Source organism: Zootoca vivipara, chromosome 7 (genome assembly GCF_965207765.1).
Source record: "Zootoca vivipara chromosome 7, rZooViv2.hap1.1, whole genome shotgun sequence".
NCBI lineage: Eukaryota > Metazoa > Chordata > Lepidosauria > Squamata > Lacertidae > Zootoca > Zootoca vivipara.
Window position 1 is genome coordinate 15,848,388 of NC_142590.1, and position 24,722 is coordinate 15,873,109.

Here is a 24,722-nt window from a genome sequence, read left to right on the forward strand (position 1 = left end):
GTGTCTGATCTCTAAAAGGAGAGTTTTGGGCCATGTGCCTCTCCAATGACAGAACCTTTTGACTCGATGTGAAAGTGGATGAATATATTATTATTATTATTATTATTATTTATTAATTATTATTATCATTATATTTGCTTATTAAATTTGTATACTGCCCCTTCATCTGTAGATCTCAGGGTGGTTTATTGGCTACCAGCAGTAATAGGGGCTTTGGAATAGCCTGGTCACAGTCTCCCCTAATTGTATTTATATGGACATCATAGTCATCATTTCTAATTTTACATCTGCATATAAATTAGCACATGCAAATGTGTTCTCCTTTGCCCCCCTTTTTGGCAATGTGCAATGGTCACTTTAAACCTGGGGTCTTTCTCATGGGAAGCATTGTGCTCTATCACTGACTGACTTGGGAGCCTTCCATGTCAATTGTTCACTACTAGTAGTGAGGAAAGGCACTGGAAGCTTCTATTAGGTGACCAACAATGCAGAGAATAATATTTCTGCTTTTGTTCTTCCTTAAGAAGGATTTCGAGGAGCTGGTGGAGGGGCATTCTAACTCACAGTAATGGGTTAGAGAAATGTTGGTAGATGTCTTATGTCCTTGTGAATATATATATATAGGCCTCTCCCTCCCTCAGCACAGTTTGTGAATTACTCAGCTAGAATCACATCAGAAGTAGGTCTTCAGTGGAAGCCAATATAGCCCCAACCACTAACAATGATTAAATATGTTTGAAACTGTGTCTTGGTTTATATTTTCAGCAGTTGTTTCGGCAGAGTTACTGTACAGTAGAGTTACTGGCTAATCAGTAAATAATCAATTGGGCAAGTTTGTGTCGTTTTAATTTCCCAGTTGGATGAATAATCATTTTTTGCTTCTAAAAGCTATAGATTTTTGCAGACAAGAGTTCTTTAACTTTACAATTCAGCTGGATTTTTGGAAAATGTGTCGTGTGTATTCCACTGTTGATGTCAGAAGAGCATCGGAACTGAACAATATTCATCTTCTGAATTCAGACAATGGGGTTAATTAAAAGTAAGGCACTCCCTATGCTACAAAATTGGAAATATCACAGTGATGTGAAGGTCAGCCTAAGCGGAGCCCTGCACTGAAGCAATATTTATCCACGTGGCCAAATTATGGCCATGCAATCATCCCCTCCAAATTCTTAAAAACAAAAACAAAGAACTGATGCCCATCAAATATCTGATGGTCGTTCTCATAGTTCGCAAAGCCTGGTGGGTGGCCTGTCTCCTGTTTACAGAGTACTATTTGAAGGGCTGTCCTCTGCTTCAAGGCAGACACCATTTCAAGGGTTGCCCAGCCAAAGTCCAGTTTGAAGAGAAAGGGACGGCAGCTGGGGCCTTGAAGTTGCCCATCAGAACAGCAAGCGCCTCCACAGCAGATGGAGCTCACTTCGTTTTCCTGTGGTTTTCCTGTGGTTGTGAGATGTACTATATCCCTATTAAAATTACTGTATAGCAATCATTTCTAAATTTGCAGGTAACATATATAACAGCTAACATATATAACATTTTATGTAAAACTGTGGCCTTCCTCTCTCTCCCCCCCCCACCCCCTTGGGTGATGATGCATTTCCTGTAACACCCATAATATGATGCAATACCTATTCTTCCACTCCATATATGAAGCATAGTTCAGCTCACACAGAATGCAACACCAATAGGAATACGTATGCTCATCCAGATAATCATGGACCAAGCACATTCATAGAAATGAGGCAGAATAAGAGTGAATTTCCAAGCAATATTTTCACCTTGGTGTACAAGAACTTTTTTTCTTACAGTGGAACTGGCTTGCCGGTTGCTTGTGGCAGACATCCCCCAATCAAGCATGGAAGATTTATCTAAGGGTAAGCAACCTCCTACTGAGCATCTGGATATACACCCCCCCTTTTTCTATTGCAATGTTCATCTGAGCCCAATGAACTCACTAGATGTGTTATTTGAAACAAATAAGAAATCTTCATCATAGCTGCCAAGTTTTCCCTTTTCTCGCGAGGAAGCCTATTCAGCATAAGGGAAAATCCCTTTAAAAAAGGGATAACTTGGCAGCTATGAGCTTCATTCAAGGCCACCAGGTGTTAACACGTCACTATTTTCCTATAATTACAGCTGGATCAGGACCAAGATGATAAAGGACATTCCCCCAAGCTTCAGTCATTCTTAGCTATTTACTTGTGGAAGAATTTTGGCAAAAAATCAATTCACTGTAGTAGCCTGCCTCCTTTGATAATTGTAGGGCATGAGATCATGAGAGGGTTATTCTGAATAGGGAAGTTCCCAGATCAGAAACAGTTATACTGTATTGCTTTTAAAAAAGAAAGTAGGGGAAAATCACAGGAAAATATCACTAGATATCCATGACTGCCTCAATCCCTCTCCCACTCTGAACAGCGAAGAGCCTCTATTACCACCCACCACTGGTGAGGAAAATAGTAGAAGTTCAAACAGGAATCAAATAAGAGGACTTACGTTGCAAGACTAAAGTCAACCACGATAATGTACTCTGTTGGGGCAACTAAAAAAGATATCATCGCTCTACAATTTTTTGTTCTGCACTCACTAGGATAGAAGATTTCTTTAAACAAGAAAACCATCAAATTGTTCTGGCATCATCATCATCATTTATTCCCTGCCCATCTGGCTGGGTTTTCCCAGCCACTCTAGAGGCCCAGATCTGCTCCTTCTTAGAACTGTCCCAAACCTCTTGCTCTGGGGCAACTGCTTCACCTCGGCCCTGATTCTGACAGATTTGACTATGGCAACAGAGCGTTTCCTGGACTATCCTAATTCAGGCTACTAATGAATGGTTGCAGGTCTGATTGTTTACCCATGGAAAATAGCCCTCATGAACAGTGACCCCCAACACAAAGAAAGACAAAGGTTCTGCAGGGTTGAAGTGATTGCAGACAAACACACACAAACCAGCACAGCAGCCTCAGTTGTTACTGTCAGGATAGTGTTGTTGTTTTTTTACCTTATTCTACAGATTCTAATATTCTGGGACTCCGTTAACCTGGAGCAGAGAGAATACTGGGCTCTTATGTGTGTGACAGAAATACCACAATATCTGGCCACAAGTTGCAGCAACGTCGGGGTTGGCGGGAACTGCTGCTCCTATGTTAGTTTGGTTTTTGTTGATTTAATAGGATTGTGGGAATGGAAACATTAAGCAAACAAATTTGAACATGCACTAAAAGACAAACTTTGAGGAGGTCATGTTTGTGAAACAGGGTCTGTGCTGTGTTAAATAGCCTGTACTTCTGTCATAGGCACATACTAATTAGTTGTTGGGGGGAGTGTTGCACCTGGGGTAGGGAAGCATGACAAGGTGAAAGGTCAGCGTTAGGCATGAAGGCAATGACTAAACAGACTTTACACTCAGTTAAAAGTCCAGACAACCCCTGCAGTGTCACCTTATAGCTCTGAGGTTGTTTTCTTTTCAAAGCATAAGTAATCCATAAACAGAAATGAAATCACCAGTAGTTTAGCAATCCTTTAAAATAAAAATCTGATTTCCCTCACCTTTACTTGCTCCTTAAGGATCAAAGCATTTAATCCTTATTCTTTAAATGTCAGAAACTGTTGCGCGCCCCCCCCCCCATTATTTTGCTCTGGCTTCACCTTTCTGGAACATGGTTACATTTCGATTTCAGATCGGTCAACACATTTTGGAAAACACACGTCCCAATGGCATGGGAGGAAAGGAGGCCAGGCAACTGAGTAATTTTATTCAAGAGCAATGTGCAAACTTTGCTTTTAGCATTCTCTTGGGAAATGCATCTTTGGGGAGGGGTGGGGATAAAAAACTGCCTTTATGGAATTGCCAACTTTTTTCTGGCAAGGCTCCTCTGCCTTCAACTGCTAGGGGGCAAGTACAAATACAGCAAGTTGCTTTTCTACTGGAACAGAGACACAGTAAAAGGAAAACTGCTAAAATTCTCCCTTTTCATGCAGTAATTAAAGGAAACAAGAGGCCACCAGGGGAGGAGGTGGCACTGTTAATCCACCTGGAATGCATCTGGCTCCTCTTGGCTGATTGTGCGTAAGTGAGAGACAGACAGACAGACAGACAGACAGACAGACAGACAGACAGACAGACAGACAAGGAGAGACCTGCAGTGCTATGGCAAAGACACTAAGGACAGCATGGGAGCAACACAGCATCAGGGTCATAGAAAGTCCAACTCCCGTCACTCAGCCTCTCATCTGGGGCATAGCTGCTGAGCATGACTCCTCCCACTCTGCCTTCAGCCAGTAAAAAGACCCTGAATCACTGGGAAAGGGGAGAATCTGCTGCCCAGGGGGCAGCAGCACCATCAGGGAATGACTTTGGGGGCAGAAGTCCAGAGTTCAACTCAGCAGAGAGAGCAGGGGGACCCGCAAATGCAGCAGGACAGGCTTACTGCATTTTGAAGTAAGTGAAGCAATGCACATTACTATCTGAAGAGAGGATGAACTCAGGCCATTAAGTCCAAAAGCTCAAACTACCTGGCTGAATGACTCCAAATGCAGTAGAAGTACCCACCCCATGTCATTGTATTGTGCTATTTGTTACAAGCCACTGTGGGGATTATTTTGGATCAAAATACATGAACATGTCAAAAAAAATCACATAAAGCAATTATCTAATGCCAACTGTCCTAATTATACAAACAAGGAAAAGTGGAGGGTGGGGAAGATTCTGGGCTGGCCCAGTGCAGTGCAGATGGCGAACAGGGCAATGGTGGGTGCCAGGTGCCTGAGGTCGGGCTCAGTGGGTGCAGGGATCAAGCGCAATAAAATAACAAGATGGCAGAAATACTATGCAATACGTCTCTGAACTTATTGTACCATTTCCTCTGGACTGGGCAATGGCTGCAATCAGCAGTACATAATTTCTCCATGCTGGCTAAGGTTATAATGAGCTCCAGAAACCCATGGGGTGCTTCCCATGCCCCATCATCAATGGTACAGTGCAGCCTATTTGCATGTCTGGGGCCAGCACTGTGAGACTGCGCCAAAGCACTTCTCGGGATTGGTTTTATGAGCCCAAATCAAACTTGAGGCAGTCCCATTGCCCCATACCCTAGCTCAGAGGACTAGCTCAATTGTTAATACATTCAGGTACATTGTCATTAAAATTAAGCTGGCCAAAGTAAGCCACATCTGTACTTACTTTGCAAGAAAAAAATATCCTTTCTCTCCCATTCTCCAACTTATGCATGGTTTGTGGCTAAGGTTTCACACAGGCCAAAGCACATCATAACTTGTCTGTTTTCCCACCTCAGCCATGCTAGAATGTGAAAGGAGAAAGAGGCATTTCATTTTCTTAATGCACTTTTATACAGCTCTGAAGCCAACAATAAGGCAATGGGAAATGCCCAATGGAACTTAATGCAACCTGCTTAGCAGGCAGAAGGAAGCTTTTATTGTCCTATCCAGGGTGTAGGGATTAGGGAGAAATTTTATTAAGTTAACATTTAAAGGCAAACTTACCTAATTCACACTTTCTGCAGCAATATGTGAACAGGAACACAACCAACTTTCAACATTTTCACTTCTCCGAATTTTGCAATGCAGCCAAGTAATGCGTTCAAAAATGCATATGCAGGGCTGGAGTGTGAATTAAGTCTGCATTAAAATGCATATATTAGTGTAAATAACATAGAGAAGTGCACTATATTAGGGGCAATTACTTTGCAAAAATGTCTTTAGGCAAAACTGCATACCAAGGATGTGAAGAAATTCACACTAACATGTTGATGAATTTTCATGTCTTCCCCCCCCCCCAAAAAAAATGCAAACTGATACAGAAATGAGGAGAAATCACCTTAAGATTGGGAGAATGAGAAACAGAGAAACCTAAATTAACAAATTCGCTCATGCATAGCAGGGTGCCTTTGTGTTTTCACCAAAGTGGGAAAGTGGGGGTGGGGGGATCGCAAAAACCTAAAAAAAATATTTTTGTTTCAGTCCCACATATGTGAGTCAGAAAGCAATTTTCTGTCGCTACAAAATGGCAGGCACTGATGCAAAATGTTATTTAAGACTTCAACTTCTGCTTATCCACTAAACTTCTGTTATGAATCCAGATGTTTTCTGTTATCTAGTCTTTGTCAAAAGCCAACTGAAAACATACCAAAATATGCTTCTAGCCACACCTGTGCAACTGGGCTCCCCCCCCCAGCTCCTCTACCCCAGCAGCTATTTAATCTATTCATTTCACAAGTTACATATATTGCTTGATTGTAATAAAAGCACAAAGTGGATTGCATTAAAAATACAATCCTAGGCATGTGTAATTCCCACTGTGTTCAACAGGGCTTACTCCCTAGTAAGTATGTTTAGGATTGCAGCCTAAGGTCCAAAAAAGGTTAAAACCATATCTCTATTCAGGCATTCCAATAACTTATTGATAGCTGATCTGTATGTAGAGCAAGGCCAGTATGTCTCAAGAGCTTAGATGGATACAGGGCCTGATCTGTAGTCAGAGGCACATGATGCTACTGCAGGATTCCTGTTAGTGCTGAACTAGTCCATCTGTGTCAGGGTACTGATCTCACTGCAATAGTGTCACCAAATGAAGTGGGTTTTCACTGAACAAACTGGGTTGCATTGGCAAAGTTTTGAATTCCACAGAACTCTTCTTTAGATGAAAAAAAAGCTTTCCATTCTGTCTAATAAAGAAAACTGTCAAATACCCTAAACCAGCTCATTCTGTTTTAAACCGTCAGACCTTCAGGACCAACTCCTAGGGCAGACCAGACACTTTCTTTACTTCACTATTCACTATGAATCAATGCAGTTTTACCCCAAAGCATTTCCAAGATCTCTGTTTTGCTCCCTTTGTTTACAAGGGTTAATTCTGCAGCTCTTACATAGAGAAATTCATTTGAAAGTCTCAAGGAGCATGGTATTATGAATTCTGCCCTGCTTGTTAGAATCACCCCCCTCTTTTTGTCCTTTACTGTGGTCACGGTTGTGGGGGTTCATGGGCAAGCAGAAAAATTAGGAGAACACTATAAAAGATCCCAAAATACGCTTTCAATGTCTGAATTCCCATGCACAAATTCTTGCATGACTTGGCAGGTAGGCAGTGTATATACAGTGCATAATTCTACTCAATAGGTACATGCCATTTTATTGGTGCAAGAAAGTTGACAGTATACCCAGCTGTAGTTTTGCTCATTTATTTTTTCCCATTTGAGTAATGCTTTTAGGCATGTAGCATTCCAAAGCGTGAAACAATGGTCTCAATAAATATTTATACGGTACAGCCAAAGAACACAGTTTCATAACAGCAGTTTAAAGAAAAGCCATACAGACGTATCCGTCAGATTAAGCATCATAAAAAGTTTGGGTGGAAAGAAACAGATTCACCTCAAACTAAAAGGGTAACAGAAACGGCAACCAGGTGAGCTTTGCTGGGGGAGCAAGTTCTGTTTTGGCAGGCTGCCATGAGAAAAAGGGCTATATTATGTGTCATCCCCACCTCATCACAGCAACCCACAGAAGGGCCTCTTACTCATGGTCAGGCTTGTATGGAAAGAGATTGGCCTTGTGGCATCTCCGTCATGAGTCTTGTAGGATTTTTAAAGTTCAAACTAGCATTCTGAATTAGGCCAAGAAACTGACTGCAACTACCTGGCTATTGCACAACCTGTTATTGGTCAAACTAGGCTACCTAATGATATTCACATGACAAACTTAAAACAAGTGTGAACTATGGGTTTTTTTGGGGGGGGGGTTGGACTGCACAATTAACTCTTGCAATTCCTGGCCATCAAACGTGACATTTGTTCAAGAGGAGAAATAAGTTTTCAGAAGGGCTAGGCAAATTAATGGGAGATTTATTCCTCAAATAAAGAATGTTGTTGTTGTTGTTGTTATATCACCTTTCATCTGAGGATTACAAGGGTGGTTTACAATATAGATACAGAAAATAGTAACAAACAAAACAATAATGTCCCCCACCCCCAGTTTAAAAGACCATAGATTGTTTAATTAGCCAAAGCCAGGAAAGAATAAAAATGTTTTTGCCTAGTGCCTAAAGATATGTAACAAAAGTGCCAGGCGAGCCTCCCTGGGAGTCACCACAGAAAAGGCCTGCTCTCATCTTGCTGCCCTCTGGAACTCTTATGGAGAAGTCACACAAAGAAGGGCCTCAGATGATGATCTCAGGAGCTGGGTAGGTTCATATAGGGAGTGGCAGTCCTTCAATTAATAAGGTATTGCTGTCCTGAGCCATTTAAGGCTTTATAGGACAAAACCAGCACTTTTAATTGGGCCCAGAAACTAATTGGCAGCCAGTGCAATTGGGCCAGGATTGGTGTCATATGCTCAAACCACCTTACCCAGGTGAGCAACCTGGCGACCAAAGCAGTTTCTATGCCAAAACCAAGTCTAGAGCATCAGTTTCCCCCAAGAGCACTTGGATCTGGTCCACAATCCAATATTACCATCTACTGAAAGACAGAAATACTACTTATGCTATTAAATCTCTGAAAGCCTTCAGACTGGGCCACTATGGGTCACTTAAGTTGATTCATGATTTTCAAACTTTCTACCTTTCCACGTTGACTCCTCTCTCATCCCTTGAGAAGCCGCTTCATATCTTCCGTACAGCAACAACGAATTCCAGAGTGCAGACTCAATTCATGTGGGGCACTTCCCAAAGTTAGTGGGCCTCACTGTAGCTCAACACAAACACAATGCGCAAACCTAGGCTTTGCACAACCCCAAACTTTCCTCTGGCAACAGATTGCAGAGAAGCTAATGGTAAGCATGCTCATTTTTTGAGAAACCCATGCAGCATTACTAATCTAATTGAGGAATCCCTGAGAAGCTTCCAAGGAACCCCATGGTTTTCCTAGAAAATGGACTGAAAACCACTGGGCTAGATGTCTTAGAATCTGTAATAACTTTTATATATATCCATGGGATGGAAAGCCACAGCCAGTTGTGGTTTTTCAGCACACGTACATACCGTGAAATGTACACACATGCAGCTTTGATTACTGTTGATGATGGTATGACCAGAGAATCAGAGGAATTTTCTGATTCAGAAATTTGATGATCAGCTTGTTTAACTCAAGCAATGCTCCTTTTAGATACAACGACTAAAGTAAAATTTCAGCATGTGGTGAGATATCATGACTTTCTTGAAGCAAGCGAGAACTCTATGAGTCCTATACTGTGATTTCAACTACCGTACATTTTGAGACTGTTTCAGTTCCTCCTGAAGCAAACAACATACCTTCTTGACGAGCTTATAAAATTTAAAAAGGGAACTATTAAAATGCATGGCATGATCCAGCAACATTTACAGCACATACTTCTGATGGGTATGTTCAGAATACAGACAAATATCTCCCATTCAGATAATTGGGGCTTAACTTCTGCTGGATTGTACTTGCAGTGTTAGTTCATGGTTATTATTAAACATTGTCTTTTTAATAATTCCAGCTCTTTTACTCAATTTTTAGATGGCAGTGTTGTGGTGAAAACTATTTTAAAGTATTACGATTTGCATCTTCTCGTTATTTGTCACATCTAGAACATGCCTGTAGATTATTGCTCAGCACAGCAAGAAAGTACTACATACATTTCAGTGTATACAGTTATAAATTACATATCACAGCCACTTTTCTCCAGCCACACTCACCCTACAGTTAACAATGACAAAGAATCAAGCATGCTATAATTTGCTCCCTCCCTCCCTTATAATGCCTGTGGAGGTTTTTCTATCTTTCTCTCATATCCAGCGAGAATAAGCAGTGTTTGCCTGTGTGCAGGGTGACACTAAGGATGCTTGAAGAACCCGATTGTTGTGAATTCTGATACCAACTGATTCACAACCTCCCAGAACCCAAGTTACCTGCGGCTTTTCACACTTCCCAAATGTTCTAACGCAGATGTTGGTGCGAAATAAAACTATTGAAATGTGGGTTTTCAAAGAAAGTACATTTAGTAATTTGTGATTTGGAAGGAAGTGCATTTAGAAACACACCTTTTGAGGGAAAGCAAATATGTTAAAAGTTTTGTGAATTTTCAAGCACGTTTTGTTTTAAATGCACCGAATGTGAATGAACGCATGGCAGAGACCCTAGACAACCATGCCTTCTTGGGCATCACCTCATTCTGGAAAAGGGACTCCACCTAAATCCTCCACACAGAGACACATAAAAACAGTTAACATAGCAATTCTAGTCCAACCCTTATACATCAAATATTCCTAATTATTTCAGCTCTGGCTAGCAAGGATGCAAGACAAAGGCGAGATTGATGTAGTGTGTCTCACAATGGCTCTACTGATTTCTCCACTGGCCCTTCCTCTGCACATGGTCAATCAGAATTGAAAATCCTGTGCTGATTTCATTCTCTGGAATTTTTAAGCAGGTCAGGAAGAAAGATGTTATTGAAAGGAAAACTCTCATCTAAATAAGAAAAGAGCACGTGGCCATCTGGTTCAGTTCTACCGTACAGAAAAGTCGTTGAAACTCAGACTCTCTCTCTCTCCCCCCCCCCCGCCCCCACCTCTCTTTCTGTGCAACAGTTTGCCAAGGAATCAAAGAGAAGCATGTTTACATTTAGGTTCCCTTAACATATTTTTATCTCCAAAAATGCTCTGTGCAGCTCATTTCCTTTCTATAGATGCATAAGTTCACTTACTCATGTCCCGTGCTTAGCAAGATTTGTAGGCTCAGTTGCCAGCAACAGGCTTGATAAAGGTAGGGACAATCAAAGCAGTCCTTTTAACATTCTAAGAATGTCTCTGATATAATTTTTTCCTCAAGGTTGTAAGGATAGCTTGACATACTAAGCCTTTCCTACATGGAAAGGGCTACTGCATTGGAAACAGCATGAGATCTGGGTGTAGACCATAAAACATTTGACCTCAAGTAGGCACCCTGGAAAGCCACAACTCACGCTATGCTAAACTTTCATTTCTGACATGGGAAAGTTTATACCCCATTAAATGAGGTACAAACATTTCTGGGTTCCTGACAGATGTGTCGACCCATTTCTTTTTCCTTTCCACTGTCCTTCCTCCCTTTCTGCATTACCGGATGCTTTACAAAATGCATAATGTAAATTTCTACCTTTGCACTTATGTGTCTATGTGTCAATTTATTTTTGGACGAACGAAACCAGGTTACCTCCTGATCCACAGTCCAGCTATTTACAACATTTGGAATTCTATGCCTCCCCTCTGCTGCCACTGCCCTTTTTTAACTGCATGGGCACAATAACATAAATCTGGCAGTTCTCTAACTGGGGCGGGGATTATTTGTAGGTGGAGGAAGTTTTTTAAAAAAAACTGCTGGAAATACAAGAGTAGTGATGGACAAAAGTTGATGGAAATTAAGCAGAACTATTGTGCTGGTCTAAGCATATACTTAAAGTGCAAATTATTTTGGAAATGTGCACAAGCCATTTGTGTAAGTGTGCAGGCATTTTGTAAAAGTTTTGAAATTTATCCCCAATTATTACAGGTTGCAAGCTACAGGGGAAGACTAGCTAAGGAGGAGCTGTTTAACCCTTTTCTCCTTGGTGACTTTACCATTAAGGTGATTTATACAAGGGGGGAAAACACCGAGGGTATAGGGCTGGTAAGCACCTTCCCTACCCCACACCCCATCAACTTATCCCAGCCACACAATATTCTGTATGTAACTTTCATAGCTACAAATTAACTACACACAACTGAGCATCATGTGACACTGGGCAGCATATTTATCAATCAAAGTTTTGTAGCAATTTTTCCACCGCAATTTGGGGTGCTGAGATCAGACCATATCCTAAAGGCTTGCCAAATTATCTCCTCCACCACACTTTGGCATACGCACACCACAAATGTGAATGGTTCCAAAACCTACAGATCTGCAGGTGTCTGGCCACAGACCATAGGTTTTGAGGGGGGGGAACAAACCCCATTACCACTAGTCGAGGCACAGGGAGCAAGCTCGCTACAGACACATCAGCTACAGTCCCACTGAAACAGCAGCTGTAACAATGAAGCACTGCAATAAGAAGTGCTTCTTTAATTATCTGCACCCCCCTTGCCGGCTCCTACCACCAGGCAGAACACCAAGTGGAAGCATTGTTCAAATTCTAATTATTTCCAATAACCATGATTTCTACTCCAGCTTGTTACAAAAGCCGATCTGTTAAAAAAAGGTGTTATTGCTAGGTTCATTCAGAGGTGACTGTTACAGGGGAAAGGTGCGGTGCTGAGTGTATTTCTTGCATCGATTTACAGGTGTTGGTGGCAACACTGGAAGCAGTGGGGGGTTGAAGCAGGCATGCAGCAACGACCTTTGTTTCCTGCACGTGCAACCCTGTCCTTTTTGGAAGGCTCAGAATGGCTCCTTTCCTTAGGTTCTCCTTCTGGCACTTCTGGCATCTATTATTTGCATGTAGTCACCTAAATGATGTACCCTGTTCACTACAGTCTGGAAGCAAAGATGGAGACGGAGACATTCCGGTAGTGGAAGTGGGAAGACCTGCTTCAGCAATGGTTGCCTAATTAGCACCATGTAAGAATACCCAACACGTAATTTGAGAAGATGTGGGTAAGGGCTGATGCAAACTTCATGCAGTAATTACAGCAGTCAATGCCTTGAATATATAAATCAGGACATGTATTTAAAGCAGCGCTGGATGCATGGTATTGAGTCACGCTGAATTTGCTATTCCCAGTATAGGTCCACTGCGTGTTCCTGTGCAAAGGCAAATCTTAGAATTCGTGGTCCTGTTTCTGAATGGGTTCTTCTAGCCAAGGAACAGGAGAGGCTGATCAGTAGAGGGAAACTTAACTGCAGGTATGTATGTGTAAGTGTGTGAACATGTGTGTGCACCTAGATAGGGCACAGGTGTACAACACTGGATTCTTCAGCAGACTGTGAATATACATTTTCACAGTTATTTTGGAAATACAGAAGAACCAGATTTCTGAGTCAGGTGCCACAATGTCACACCATAAATTTAAAGAACCATTCTGGGAAAGTGGTGCCATCAAACGAACTCTCAGAATTATCCACTCTGTCTGTGGACAGAGAAATTGGTGGTGGGTGGGTGTTTTCACCAAATTTCTTATGGGAGAGGAGAAATTATTCAACAGTTAACATATAGGAATACAGGAAGGTGCTTTCTACCAAATCAGATTTGGTCCATCTAGTTCCTTATTGTCTGACTGGCCACAGCTTGCAAGGGTTTCAGATGGGGGAATTCCCAACCTTATCAGGACCTGCCAGAGATTGAAGCTGGGATTTTCTACATGCAAATTATACGCTCCACCACTGAGTTACAGCCCTTCCCCTTTCTTGGGAAGACCATTTGCACTGGCTATAGCACAGTTTCCTTCTTTCCTCCCTAAGTTTTTGTTGTTGTTGTTTTTGCTGCTGCTGCTGCTGTCTTTTGCAACACAGGTGCAGAAACTGTGTAGGCAACCCGGCCACCATTTTTGCATCCTCCACAATGCCCTAGACCAAGCGCCATTCCAGGGGATGGGGTGTGTGTGTGTGTGTGTGTGTGTGTGTGGAGAATGACGGCTGCCACACACAAACACCAAAATGAATAATAGTAAGAGAGAATATCTTGATTTTTGATACTCCTTCAGAATGAACTTACACAACTGTGCAACAAACTATATTAGATGTAGCTACTGTTCAAAAGATTATACCAAGGAAAGTATCAGTATCGTAATGACTCCCACTTAAAAGTGGGCAAACTGTACAGCAAGGGTGTCTGATCCTGGATAAACTTAATTCAGTTGCAGGTTCCCATTTCCAAAGGCTAGAGCAGCAGTCCTGTCACTAAAAGGTTTAAGTTTAAAAAATTTTGTACTAATGAATGTATATTAATTCAGAAGTGGGGATGAATTGTGTACGTATCTGACTGTGATTCTTTTCTTCTTTCTTCTTCCCTTTTAACATATCTCTTTTGTTTTACAAAGCTACAAAGGCTGTGATCTGAAACACAAGCGGATTTTTGAGCCCTCTCCCTTTCCACCACTACTCCACTGAAATCAACTGAAATCCAGCTGTTTTCACCCCAATGGAGAAACTATACGGGTGCCCATATAATTTTAATTGAGGAAGTCAAAACAGTGAACAGTCAGTTTTCAATCTTTCTCTTCACACTTTGAAGGAGACCAGCACTGTACTTTTTTAAAAAAATAAATAAATCACAAGATCACTTACCACCACTGAAGGCTATTATTGCCCATTGTGGTGAAGTTCGGGTGAGTGATGATTTACAGGTAAGATTTGAAGTAACACACTGGGATTATGAAATCTCTTTAAGTAAGTATTGAATATAAGATGCATATTAACATCTGTTGGTGCATTAAATAGGTAGAAATCGGGATGAATGTATCTTTGGAGATGCTGTAACCTCTCTAGTTATTTGAAGTAATTAAAAAAACTGCTTTGAGAAGTAAGTAAACAGAATAAATGACAGTGATAATGAAAATAGAACACATTAAGAACACTAGAATGAATGTTTTCATGAACAACCTTTCAATTCCTTACCCACTCACATTGGAAAAAAACCCTATTGGGCTTAATGGGACTTAATTTTAAGTACTTCAATACATTCTTACAAGGAAGTAAGTCCATTTGAACTCTAGGTATACATTTATAGTATAGTGCAGTTACATACTTAGACTGCTGGAATTCCACTACCCTATCAGAAGTATGTAAGGAGTTTTAAATGTCGTTTTGTTGTATGGATGGTATTTTCATACACATGCAATCATCTGCATTACAATGCAGATGGACAACATTATAGGTCTCCTCTTTAAATAGAAATTTTAAGGAAATGTTTTGTTACACTATATCAGTTAACATGTTACTCAAGTTACTTTGCCATATGTGTGCAGACAAGGTTTCCATTGAAATTATTTAGAGAATGCCATTACTCCCGCCCCCTACCCAACATACATACTTTCTCTCAGAAAAATGCCTGCAGTGGGTATGGGAAACTTTTAGAAAGAAAGTTACTAGTTGAATGCACCATTGAAAACAAAAACAAATGAATAGAAGATCAATTTACTCATTGGAGTAAACCCGAAACAGTAAAGCTAAAGAACATCACAAAATTACAGATGTATCTTTAAAAAATAATAATAACAACACCACGTTATTTGTTTTCCTCCCTCACTGCATAGGAGGTTTCATTCTCAATAACAGTTTTTTGCTATAAATGTATTATAATGGCCATATCCATTTCTATATTGCATGGCTGGGCACAGAATACCGGTTGGTATGTGAAACTAGCTTTGAATGAGAGATGCATGACCTTCCCACACTTTCGCCTAAGAGATTTCACTAATATTATTTTAAAATGACATCAATGTTCTCTTTAACTGGCCAAATTTCAGGCAAAAGTTGCTGTTGTTCTCAAACATCCTTAGTGGAATTTATCAGGTGAAGAGGCAGCAAGGTCACAAGGTTTCACTGCTTTTGCACCAGGTTTCCATAACCTGGCACATTTTAGGCTGGTAAAAGCAGTTCTGCACCAACCATACTCTGCGCTAAGCTGTGCCATAAAAGAATCAACCCGCACATATATGACCATTATAATGCACTTATAACAAACACTAACTTGTGCAAAAGCCGCAGGAAATATTTTCCTAATCTTCATCAACATTTTGTTAACTTCCTGCAAAACTCATACCTATGCTCACCTGTTCAGGGTCATCCAAAACTGCTTAGAATTTGGTTTCAGGCAAAATTTCCTAGTTACTCAACACTAAATATTTCTTGTCTTTAAGGCTACAGTCCTGTACTTACTTACTTACTTACTTACTTACTTACCTAGGAGTAAGCCATTGAACTGCACATCATCAGACTTACTTCCAAGTAAATAAATGTAGAATTGCACAGTTACTCATCTCCTTCTAACCAATTCACAGGCCACATTGAAAGTTTAAGTGCAACTCTGGAGGCATGAGCACCTCAGTGTTTTACCCCAAAGTCCAACTTTATGAAAGTGTTGTTTCTCAAAACCATGCAATAGCTGGCCAACAAGGGGAATAACAGCAAAGTAAATGACCTGATGCTCCTTACAAATAGGTTATTGAAGTACCTTGGCATTTTTATGTATGATAGTCTAAACACAATAATCTTTTTTTTTAAGGGGGGGAGAAGCACCACGCAAGACACATGTGTGCAATGCCTTTCTATACACTCCACACTCTCTAAAGATAACACCTGTGGGAACTGTCATAGTATATGAAATGCACAGCACATGAATGCTAAAGTAAACTGCGAGCTTGACAAAACTGCAATGAGTAGCAGATAGTGGTGCGTGCTTGCAAATGCATTGCGAGGGACAGAGAAAATACGTGTCAAAACGGATCTTCGCCTGGCTAGAGAAAGGGGATATTGTTTGCCTGGGTCTTGCCATGGTGTGAGGAGCAAGACTCCCACCCTTCTTCTGCATGCAGTTGAAGAATAAGCCTGGCGTGCATTGCGTGCAGGCTCCTTGATTGGAGAATGGGGAAAGGGGGGGGGGACCTGGCTGGAATCCAGACAGGCTGGAGTAAAGCGCTCTGTTGATCATTATGTCTGGCCTTCAGGTGTCTCAGCTCACAGTGGGCGGTGGTTGGGGGAGGTGTAGATAACAGTATGGCAGACAAAGAAGAGGAAAATAATAGTGTTGCTTTGTGTGTGTTTAAAAAAGGTTATGAGATATTTCCACGCCGAGTCCTCCTTTTAGAAAATGCATTCCTTGGGTTCCTTTCCCAACAAACCACAGCAAGCGTAGGCTCTGCCCGCGAAGATTTATTTCCAGCTGTAATTAGGAACGTCTGGAGTCTCACTAAACCATTTTCTTATTTTAATTGAAATTCATATTTCAAGGGGCATTGTTTTGTTTCGTTGTGGGTGAACCTAGAAACAGTTTGCATGTCTCTCTGTGTGTGTGTTAGGTTTTGCTCTGCACTTTCTTACAGACCCTGCTTAGCTGGGTCTGAATCAGATTTCTATTGTCCTGCTCGCCCTCCCCTCCTCCCCTCCCCTCCGTCCCAAACCGCTCCCCTGTGAAGCTAGTTTCAGAATGCAACTTTCTCATAAAGGGTCGCATTTTTCTACTCTTTAGTGCCTGGTGAGAATTCTTTATGCGAGCATAAGCTGTAAATCAAAGTGCCTTGCTATACTCCGAGACTCTTGAATTCATTTTCCTCCTTCTCGGGAGGAGGGGAGAAAAAGGGGGCGAAGAAGAAGAAGAAGAAGAAGAAGAAGAAGAAGAAGAAGAAGAAGAAGAAGAAGAAGAAGAAGAAGAAGAAGAAGAAGAAGAAGAAGAAGAAGAAGAAGAAGAAGAAGAAGAAGAAACTACACCCCATTATGCTTTGTCTGTTGCTCCTGCTTGAGAACTTGTAAATCTCACGCAGCAAAAGCAACTTGAATCTCTCGTGGTGTGTGTGTGTGTGTGTGTGTGTGTAAAGCACCAGGGAAAGGCTTCTTATTATGAATGTCTTCTGATCGCCTTGTCTTCTCTTCCCTCTGATCTTGTGCTATGAAGAGAGTCCCACACCCCTTTCCTTTTTCTTTTCTTCTTCTTTTTCTCCCAAGCCCGTTGGGAATTCAAGCAAATTCAAAATCAAAGGCGAGAGAATTCCAATGCGTGTCTATGTGTGTGTTTGTGTGTTGGGGTTTCTTTTTTTCGGGGGGGGGGAAGCAGTCTCTCTGCCCTAGGTGCAATTAAATTATCCTAGGCAGGCAAATAAATAAATAAATACAGTAAATAGCTGGAAAGAGATTTATTTATTTATATGTCAGGAAAGAAAAGAAAGAAAGAAATCCTACTCGAAAGGGGGGGGTGAGAGTGGAGTGAGGGGGGGTCTCTTGCTCCACAGAACCTTGTCCAGAAGAACCTGCGAGGTGTTTTGTCCCCGAAGTGTCTCCGGGCGGCCTCATTATCTTAACTGTCAGATGCCTGCAAAGTGTGGCGCGTCCTCCCCTCGCCAGCTGACTTGGCAAAGTTTGTCCCTCGCTTCCCCAACGCCCCACCCGGAGCGCCGCGCCTCAATCAAGACCCCCCGAGAAAGGAAGGCGCGGAAAATCAATAAGGAGCCGAGCGTCCTCGTCGTCGTCCCCCCCCCCGGTCTCAGAGCCTCTTTCCTCGTCGCCGCCGTTTCCCCCACCCAGCCAGCCAGCCACCCCACCTTCCCCCTCCTCGTTTTCCCTCACGAACAAAGCAGGACACTGTCTGCGATAAGCAGCGGCGTGGCTTCGCAGACTTTTGCCCTGAGGGAATAACTCTGCACATTTTATACAGTATATAAAAAAAGAAGTTGAGGGCTTTCTCGGAAAATCGGCAGGCGACGCTCTCTTCCCCCCACCCCCGCAAAGTCTTCTCCTCAGGAATGCCCCCACCTGCGCGCCAAAGGCGGGTCCGCCAAGAGTGAGGGGAAGCGTTTTTTGACACATGCCCGGGACCGAACCCGCCGCTCTGAGAAGAAAGAAGCGCGAGTAGAACGGGATGGGGGTGTGGGGACGACTCACCGTTTCCCGCTGAGGCAAAGTCCCTCCGGCGTCGTCCGCAAGCTGGACGCGGCGTGAGAAGCATACCAAAGATGCAGAATTCCCAGGGGTTGGATGCGCGGGGGGCCGGGGCAAGGGCTGTGTCGGGCCGGGCCGAAGAAGAAGAAACGGAAAGGAGGGCGGTGGTGGGAAAGTCTCCCTTGTCCAGCAGCTGCCGCCGCCGCCGCCGCAAACGGGGCGCTCCCCTTGGCGCGCACAGAGACATCCCACCGCCGGCGCGAACTCGCCGACCTGAATTGAAGAACTAAATAGCGCCCGTGTGAAGAGACAGGGTGATGGTGATTGTTGGAGGTGGGCGGGCAGGCGGGGTGGGGTGGGGTGGGGGTAAGCATCGTCACGTGAGGCGCGACACGCTCCCCCATTGGCGGCGAAAGCATAACTTGGGCACCCCTTCGCCTTTCTCCGACGCGTTGTTCGGCGAGAGTTGGGAGTGCGCGCGCCGAGGGAGAGCTCGTCTGTCTTGTCTGTCTGGGTCCTCCTCCTCCTCGCCGCCCCCGCCGCCGCCGCCACAGTCAGTGTGGAAGAATGGCTGTAGGGTTTCCGAAAGGGACGGGATTAGTAGAGGCGCGAGGCGGCGAGCGTGAAGTCATTCTCCGGCTGAGGCGGGAGGGTGGGTAGGTGGGTGGGGATTGGGAGGCGGCAAGCCACCGCCCCTACACGCACACGGGGACAGACAAACACACAAATATACACCACGCGTTTGTGTGTATTGTGTGGTGAAGAAAGCGAGCCCCGTCGAGGCGCGTTCGTAGCGCGCGCTTTCCACACGGGGCTTCGCTTGGGGTCTGGGGAAACTGTTTGAAGAAGAAAGAAAGGAAGGGGGTGGGGAGACAAAGAAAGAAAGAAAGAAAGAAAGAAAGAAAGAAAGAAAGAAAGAAAGAAAGAAAGAAAGAAAGAAAGAAAGAAAGAAAGGGTTCACTTGGGGTTTTTGGTCGACACACCATGAACAAGGGCTTCGCTTCACGCTGAGGAATTTCTCCCTCAGAAAAGCGTCTGCGCGTTTCATAGCCTGTTGAACAAAAGGAATGCGCTTCCGCACTGTTCATATTTTCTCACTCCCTTTTAAAAAAATCGTATCGTAGTGCAACTAAGAATCGCTCAAACGTGTTCCCCCCCCCCCCAAAAAAAATGCATGGAAAGTACATCCAACTTTGGGCTCCACTTTCTTTTAGGAAATCTGGCAAACGTGGTCTCGACCTTATTAACCAACTCAGTCTTTTGTCTTCCCTCTTTCCTCACACATGACCTGTTATCGTCCACATTTTCGCCCATATCTGCCTGGGATTTCACTTTGTCGTCTGTCTCTTTGTAGCACATCCGTTTCTGGCCACTACAATCATAGAAACTATTATTTCCTTACCCCGAAAGAATTCCTTATACGTTTTGTATTGGCTGACAAGAAACAAGAAGAGTCTCGCTGAACTGCCTATGTATTATCAACCATGAAATATTTTTTTTTCCTATATTCCTTTACACTTGGATAATAAACCACGAATTGATACTAGTTTTGACACGTGCTTCACATTTTCAAGACACCAAAAGATAGCACTGATTAATTTTGTCATTCATTTGAAACTGTTTTCTCTCATATTTACACACATTCTTTTCAAAGGTGTTCCCAGATCTCAAAAGGGATTCATTTCTGGGGCTCCCTTTATCACTGAGTTTTCATTATGTCAGAGAAACAGCCTTGGTTTTACATTAACGTGACATCCAGGAGTCATAAATCCATCACATTAATTATGGTTTTGTATTGTTGTTGTTGTTGTTTAGTCGTTTAGTCGTGTCCGACTCTTCGTGACCCCATGGACCAGAGCACGCCAGGCACTCCTGTCTTGCACTGCCTCCCGCAGTTTGGTCAAACTCATGTTGGTAGCTTCGAGAACACTGTCCAACCATCTTGTCCTCTGTCGTCCCCTTCTCCTAGTGCCCTCAATCTTTCCCAACATCAGGGTCTTTTCCAAGGATTCTTCTCTTCTCATGAGGTGGCCAAAGTATTGGAGCCTCAGCTTCACGATCTGTCCTTCCAGGGAGCACTCAGGGCTGATTTCCTTAAGAATGGATAGGTTTGATCTTCTTGCAGTCCATGGGACTCTCAAGAGTCTCCTCCAGCACCATAATTCAAAAGCATCAATTCTTCGGCGATCAGCCTTCTTTATGGTCCAACTCTCACTTCCATACATCACTACTGGGAAAACCATAGCTTTAACTATACGGACCTTTGTCGGCAAGGTGATGTCTCTGCTTTTTAAGATGCTGTCTAGGTTTGTCATTGCTTTTCTCCCAAGAAGCAGGCGTCTTTTAATTTCGTGACTGCTGTCACCATCTGCAGTGATCAAGGAGCCCAAGAAAGTAAAATCTCTCACTGCCTCCATTTCTTCCCCTTCTATTTGCCAGGAGGTGATGGGACCAGTGGCCATGATCTTGGTTTTTTTGATGTTGAGCTTCAGACCATATTTTGCGCTCTCCTCTTTCACCCTCATTAAAAGGTTCTTTAATTCCTCCTCGCTTTCTGCCATCAAGGTTGTGTCATCTGCATATCTGAGGTTGTTGATATTTCTTCCGGCAATCTTAATTCCGGCTTGGGATTCATCTAGTCCAGCCTTTCGCATGATGAATTCTGCATATAAGTTAAATAAGCAGGGAGACAATATACAACCTTGTCGTACTCCTTTCCCAATTTTGAACCAATCAGTTGTTCCATATCCAGTTCTAACTGTAGCTTCTTGTCCCACATAGAGATTTCTCAGGAGACAGATGAGGTGATCAGGCACTCCCATTTCTTTAAGAACTTGCCATAGTTTGCTGTGGTCGACACAGTCAAAGGCTTTTGCATAGTCAATGAAGCAAAAGTAGACGTTTTTCTGGAACTCTCTAGCTTTCTCCATAATCCAGCGCATGTTTGCTATTTGGTCTCTGGTTCCTCTGCCCTTTCGAAATCCAGCTTGCACTTCTGGGAGTTCTCGGTCCACATACTGCCTAAGCCTGCCTTGTAGAATTTTAAGCATAACCTTGCTAGCGTGTGAAATGAGCGCAATTGTGCGGTAGTTGCAGCATTCTTTGGCACTGCCCTTCTTTGGAATTGGGATGTAGACTGATCTTCTCCAATCCTCTGGCCATTGCTGAGTTTTCCAAACTTGCTGGCATATTGGGTGTAGCACCTTAACAGCATCATCTTTTAAAATTTTAAACAGTTCAGCTGGAATATCATTTTGTATTATTTTGTATTAGCTACTGGCTAAAAACATTAGCCCCTTTTACTGGGTCACATACAAAAGAGTATGTGTCATCTGACTACCTATGTAAAATCCAACATCACCATTATTCTGTGTAGCACAAAAGTCTCATGGTTGGACAAACGCAAATTCAATCCGCAAGAGATTTGTAAAACATAATAATGGTATGATTGCAATAACGAAGCATTTATTAAGATGCTAATTGGGGCTGCAAATGGTATTCAGCTCCAGTTCAAAATCTGCCTGTCTCAATTTCTTATGCTGGCATTGACCATAACTTGAAATAGCACATAGGCAAGTGTGGCTGCCTCAGATTAACTCTCGCCATAAATGCCAATAACTGGAAGCATTGAAAAGAGGGAGGGAGGGAGAAGGAATCTGCTGTTGGAAAGTGTCTCTAAAGTGAGGCACGTTGTTTATGAGGTGAGAGGTTGGGGTGGAAAGACTAGCAAGTGTAAAAGGAGCAGCTGGGGGGGGGCTGGGAAAGCAGAATAGGACGGCCACAGAAATCTGTTTTACACCAAGTCAGGCCATTAGTTCATCCAGCTCAGTACTGCCTACATTGACAGGCAGCTCTCCCAGTCCTACTTGGGGGTTGAATCTGGAACCTTCTACATGCAAAGCAAGGGCTCTGCACTGAGTGGCTGTCCTTCTCCTAAGCGCCCACTTAATTCCTCAGGGAAAGGGAAATGTCCTGAATTTAAGCCAGACCCAGGAGGAAGAGCTAGTATTCTGTAGGCGCAGTAACTGGACAGCAGGGAAGTCCTTGGTTCAGCTCTCACCAACAGCTGAAACTGGGAGTTTGAATGTACAAGCTAAATAACTTAAACAATGGGGAGATGTTTTAGGATCCACACATGATATTCATTTAGATTTAAATTGAGATTGATTCAGCAGTATATATATATATATATATATATATATATATATATATATATATATGAGAGATATTTTGGGTATGTTGGTTACAGCTGAGACAGCTCAGTTGGTAGAGCATGAGACAATTGAATTCAGGATCATGGGTTCAAGCCCCACGTTGGGCAAAAGATTCCTGCATTGCTGGGGTTGAACTAGATGACCCTTGGGGTCCCTTCGAACTCCATGATTCTATTCTCTGATTCTCTACAATAAGGTGTTGTTTAACTCAGATAGATGCTGGAGGCGAAGTGCCTCCCTGACACTTACTGCTCTTTGGTCTGAAGTTGTTGTCTGCATTAATTTTGTCTTGGCAAATTCCTATATTCATGGACAGTCATGTACTTTTAAATGGCACACCTGTAGTATGGGGACAGGACAACAAAAATGGATTTTTATTAGAAATTTATACTTGAAGCCTGGGGTGATAAATTCTCACCATCTATTATGCAATTGTCTGAAGGCATCATTGCCCTTGCCACATTTGAACCTACTTTCTATAAGCATCAACTTCATTTGGATAGCTACGTGAACATTTGGAAGGCATATCTGTATGTCTAAATTAAGAAGGATGTTTCTTGTATTGTGACAGTGAACTGATGGTTTTGTTTTGTTTTGTTGTTGTTGTTGTTGTGTGTTTGTTTTCCATACTTTTGGGTTTCCCCCTTTTCTCTTTAATAAATTTGTGATAATAAATAAAAACCCAACCAGTAACTGCATTTGGTGGCCTTAGGCTGTTGTTTCCCCTGCACACAAATACACACATCTGCTGCATGGGGTTAATAACTCTGACCTACTTTACAAGGTTGCTGGAAGGTTTACTGGGATAATGTACTGAAGCAATCTAAACACTCTGAATCACTATGTATTATTTATATTATTATTAAGAACCATAGAATGATAAAATTCCTCAGAAATGTGTGTTGTTGTCCAATGTGCAGGTGCTATACCACCTGCGCATGAGCAGCTAGAAACATTATATGTGCTTACATTGTATATTTGGGGCCTCCCAGATGCCCTTAGAGGTATAGGTCACTTTTAGCTTTTGAAGCCCCTAGCCATAATAATAATATTTTTTTTAAAGAAATCGCAACACAGAAAAGCAAAATAAGGCATGCAAAAACGTGAAAGGTTTATTTATACAATCAGCTGATCAGAGAGGACATGCTCATCAGGGCGTAACCTTGTGCCATCAGACCCAATATATTTTTCTTAGTACTTATTAACATCTTAAAGGGTACTGGTTGTTTGAATTTTGTTCTGGTCTTTACATTCTTAACCTTGAAAAATGGACTCTAAAGGGGACACCGAGAAATTCACTCTAAAGGTCTAGTTGTAAACAATAGGAAGTGACTATGTGGCTCTGTACAATGCAGTAGACTATATTATTGGAGGCTAGTTTCTACACATACATACACACCCTCTGTCTCTATCCTCCTCCTAGACAAGCAAGAGGAGTCATTAGAATTCTAGGAAACATTCCAGCTGAGCAAAAAACCTCAAGAAAGGTGTGGAGCAGTGAGGGATATGGCCCAGGGAGAGTTCTGACAGTCAGATAGAGAGGTGGAGGGTGGGTGGGTGTAAATTTGATTCTTGGACCTGAATTCCACCACCACTCTGGTAAAAATGGATTCAAAGTGCTGGTGTTGACCTATAAAACCTCAATACGTTAAGGATCGCCTCTCCCCATACAAACTGACCCAGACCCTGCACTTGTCATCTGAGGATCTTCTCAATGGATGTCCCCTGTCCCGGAGAGATTAGATGGGCCTTTTCTGTGGTGGCTCCCCAATTGTAGAATGCTCCCCCCAGAGGAGGAGGCAAAAACACTCCTCTTTACCCAGGTCTATGGCTATTAAATAATTTATGACCTGTGAAAGTGTCAGGTAGAGGGCTGTTATTATGATGACTATTTTATTATTAGGCTGTCTGCCAGTATACTTTTTATTATGCTTTTTATTATGTTTTTATCATTGATGTTCTGTAATGTGTTTTAAATGTTGTACACTGC

General features: G+C 42.5%; 1 long non-coding RNA gene across 1 annotated transcript in view; it reads right to left on the reverse strand.

Annotated features, from left to right (window-relative positions):
* LOC118088729 (uncharacterized) overlaps positions 1-18,960 on the reverse strand; it is an 89,904-nt gene extending 70,944 nt beyond the window's left edge. The window contains exon 1 of the long non-coding RNA XR_004693045.3: positions 18,522-18,960. This is a non-coding gene — a long non-coding RNA (uncharacterized LOC118088729). The remainder of the gene's footprint in view (positions 1-18,521) is intronic.
* Between the last annotated feature and the right edge of the window lie 5,762 nt (positions 18,961-24,722).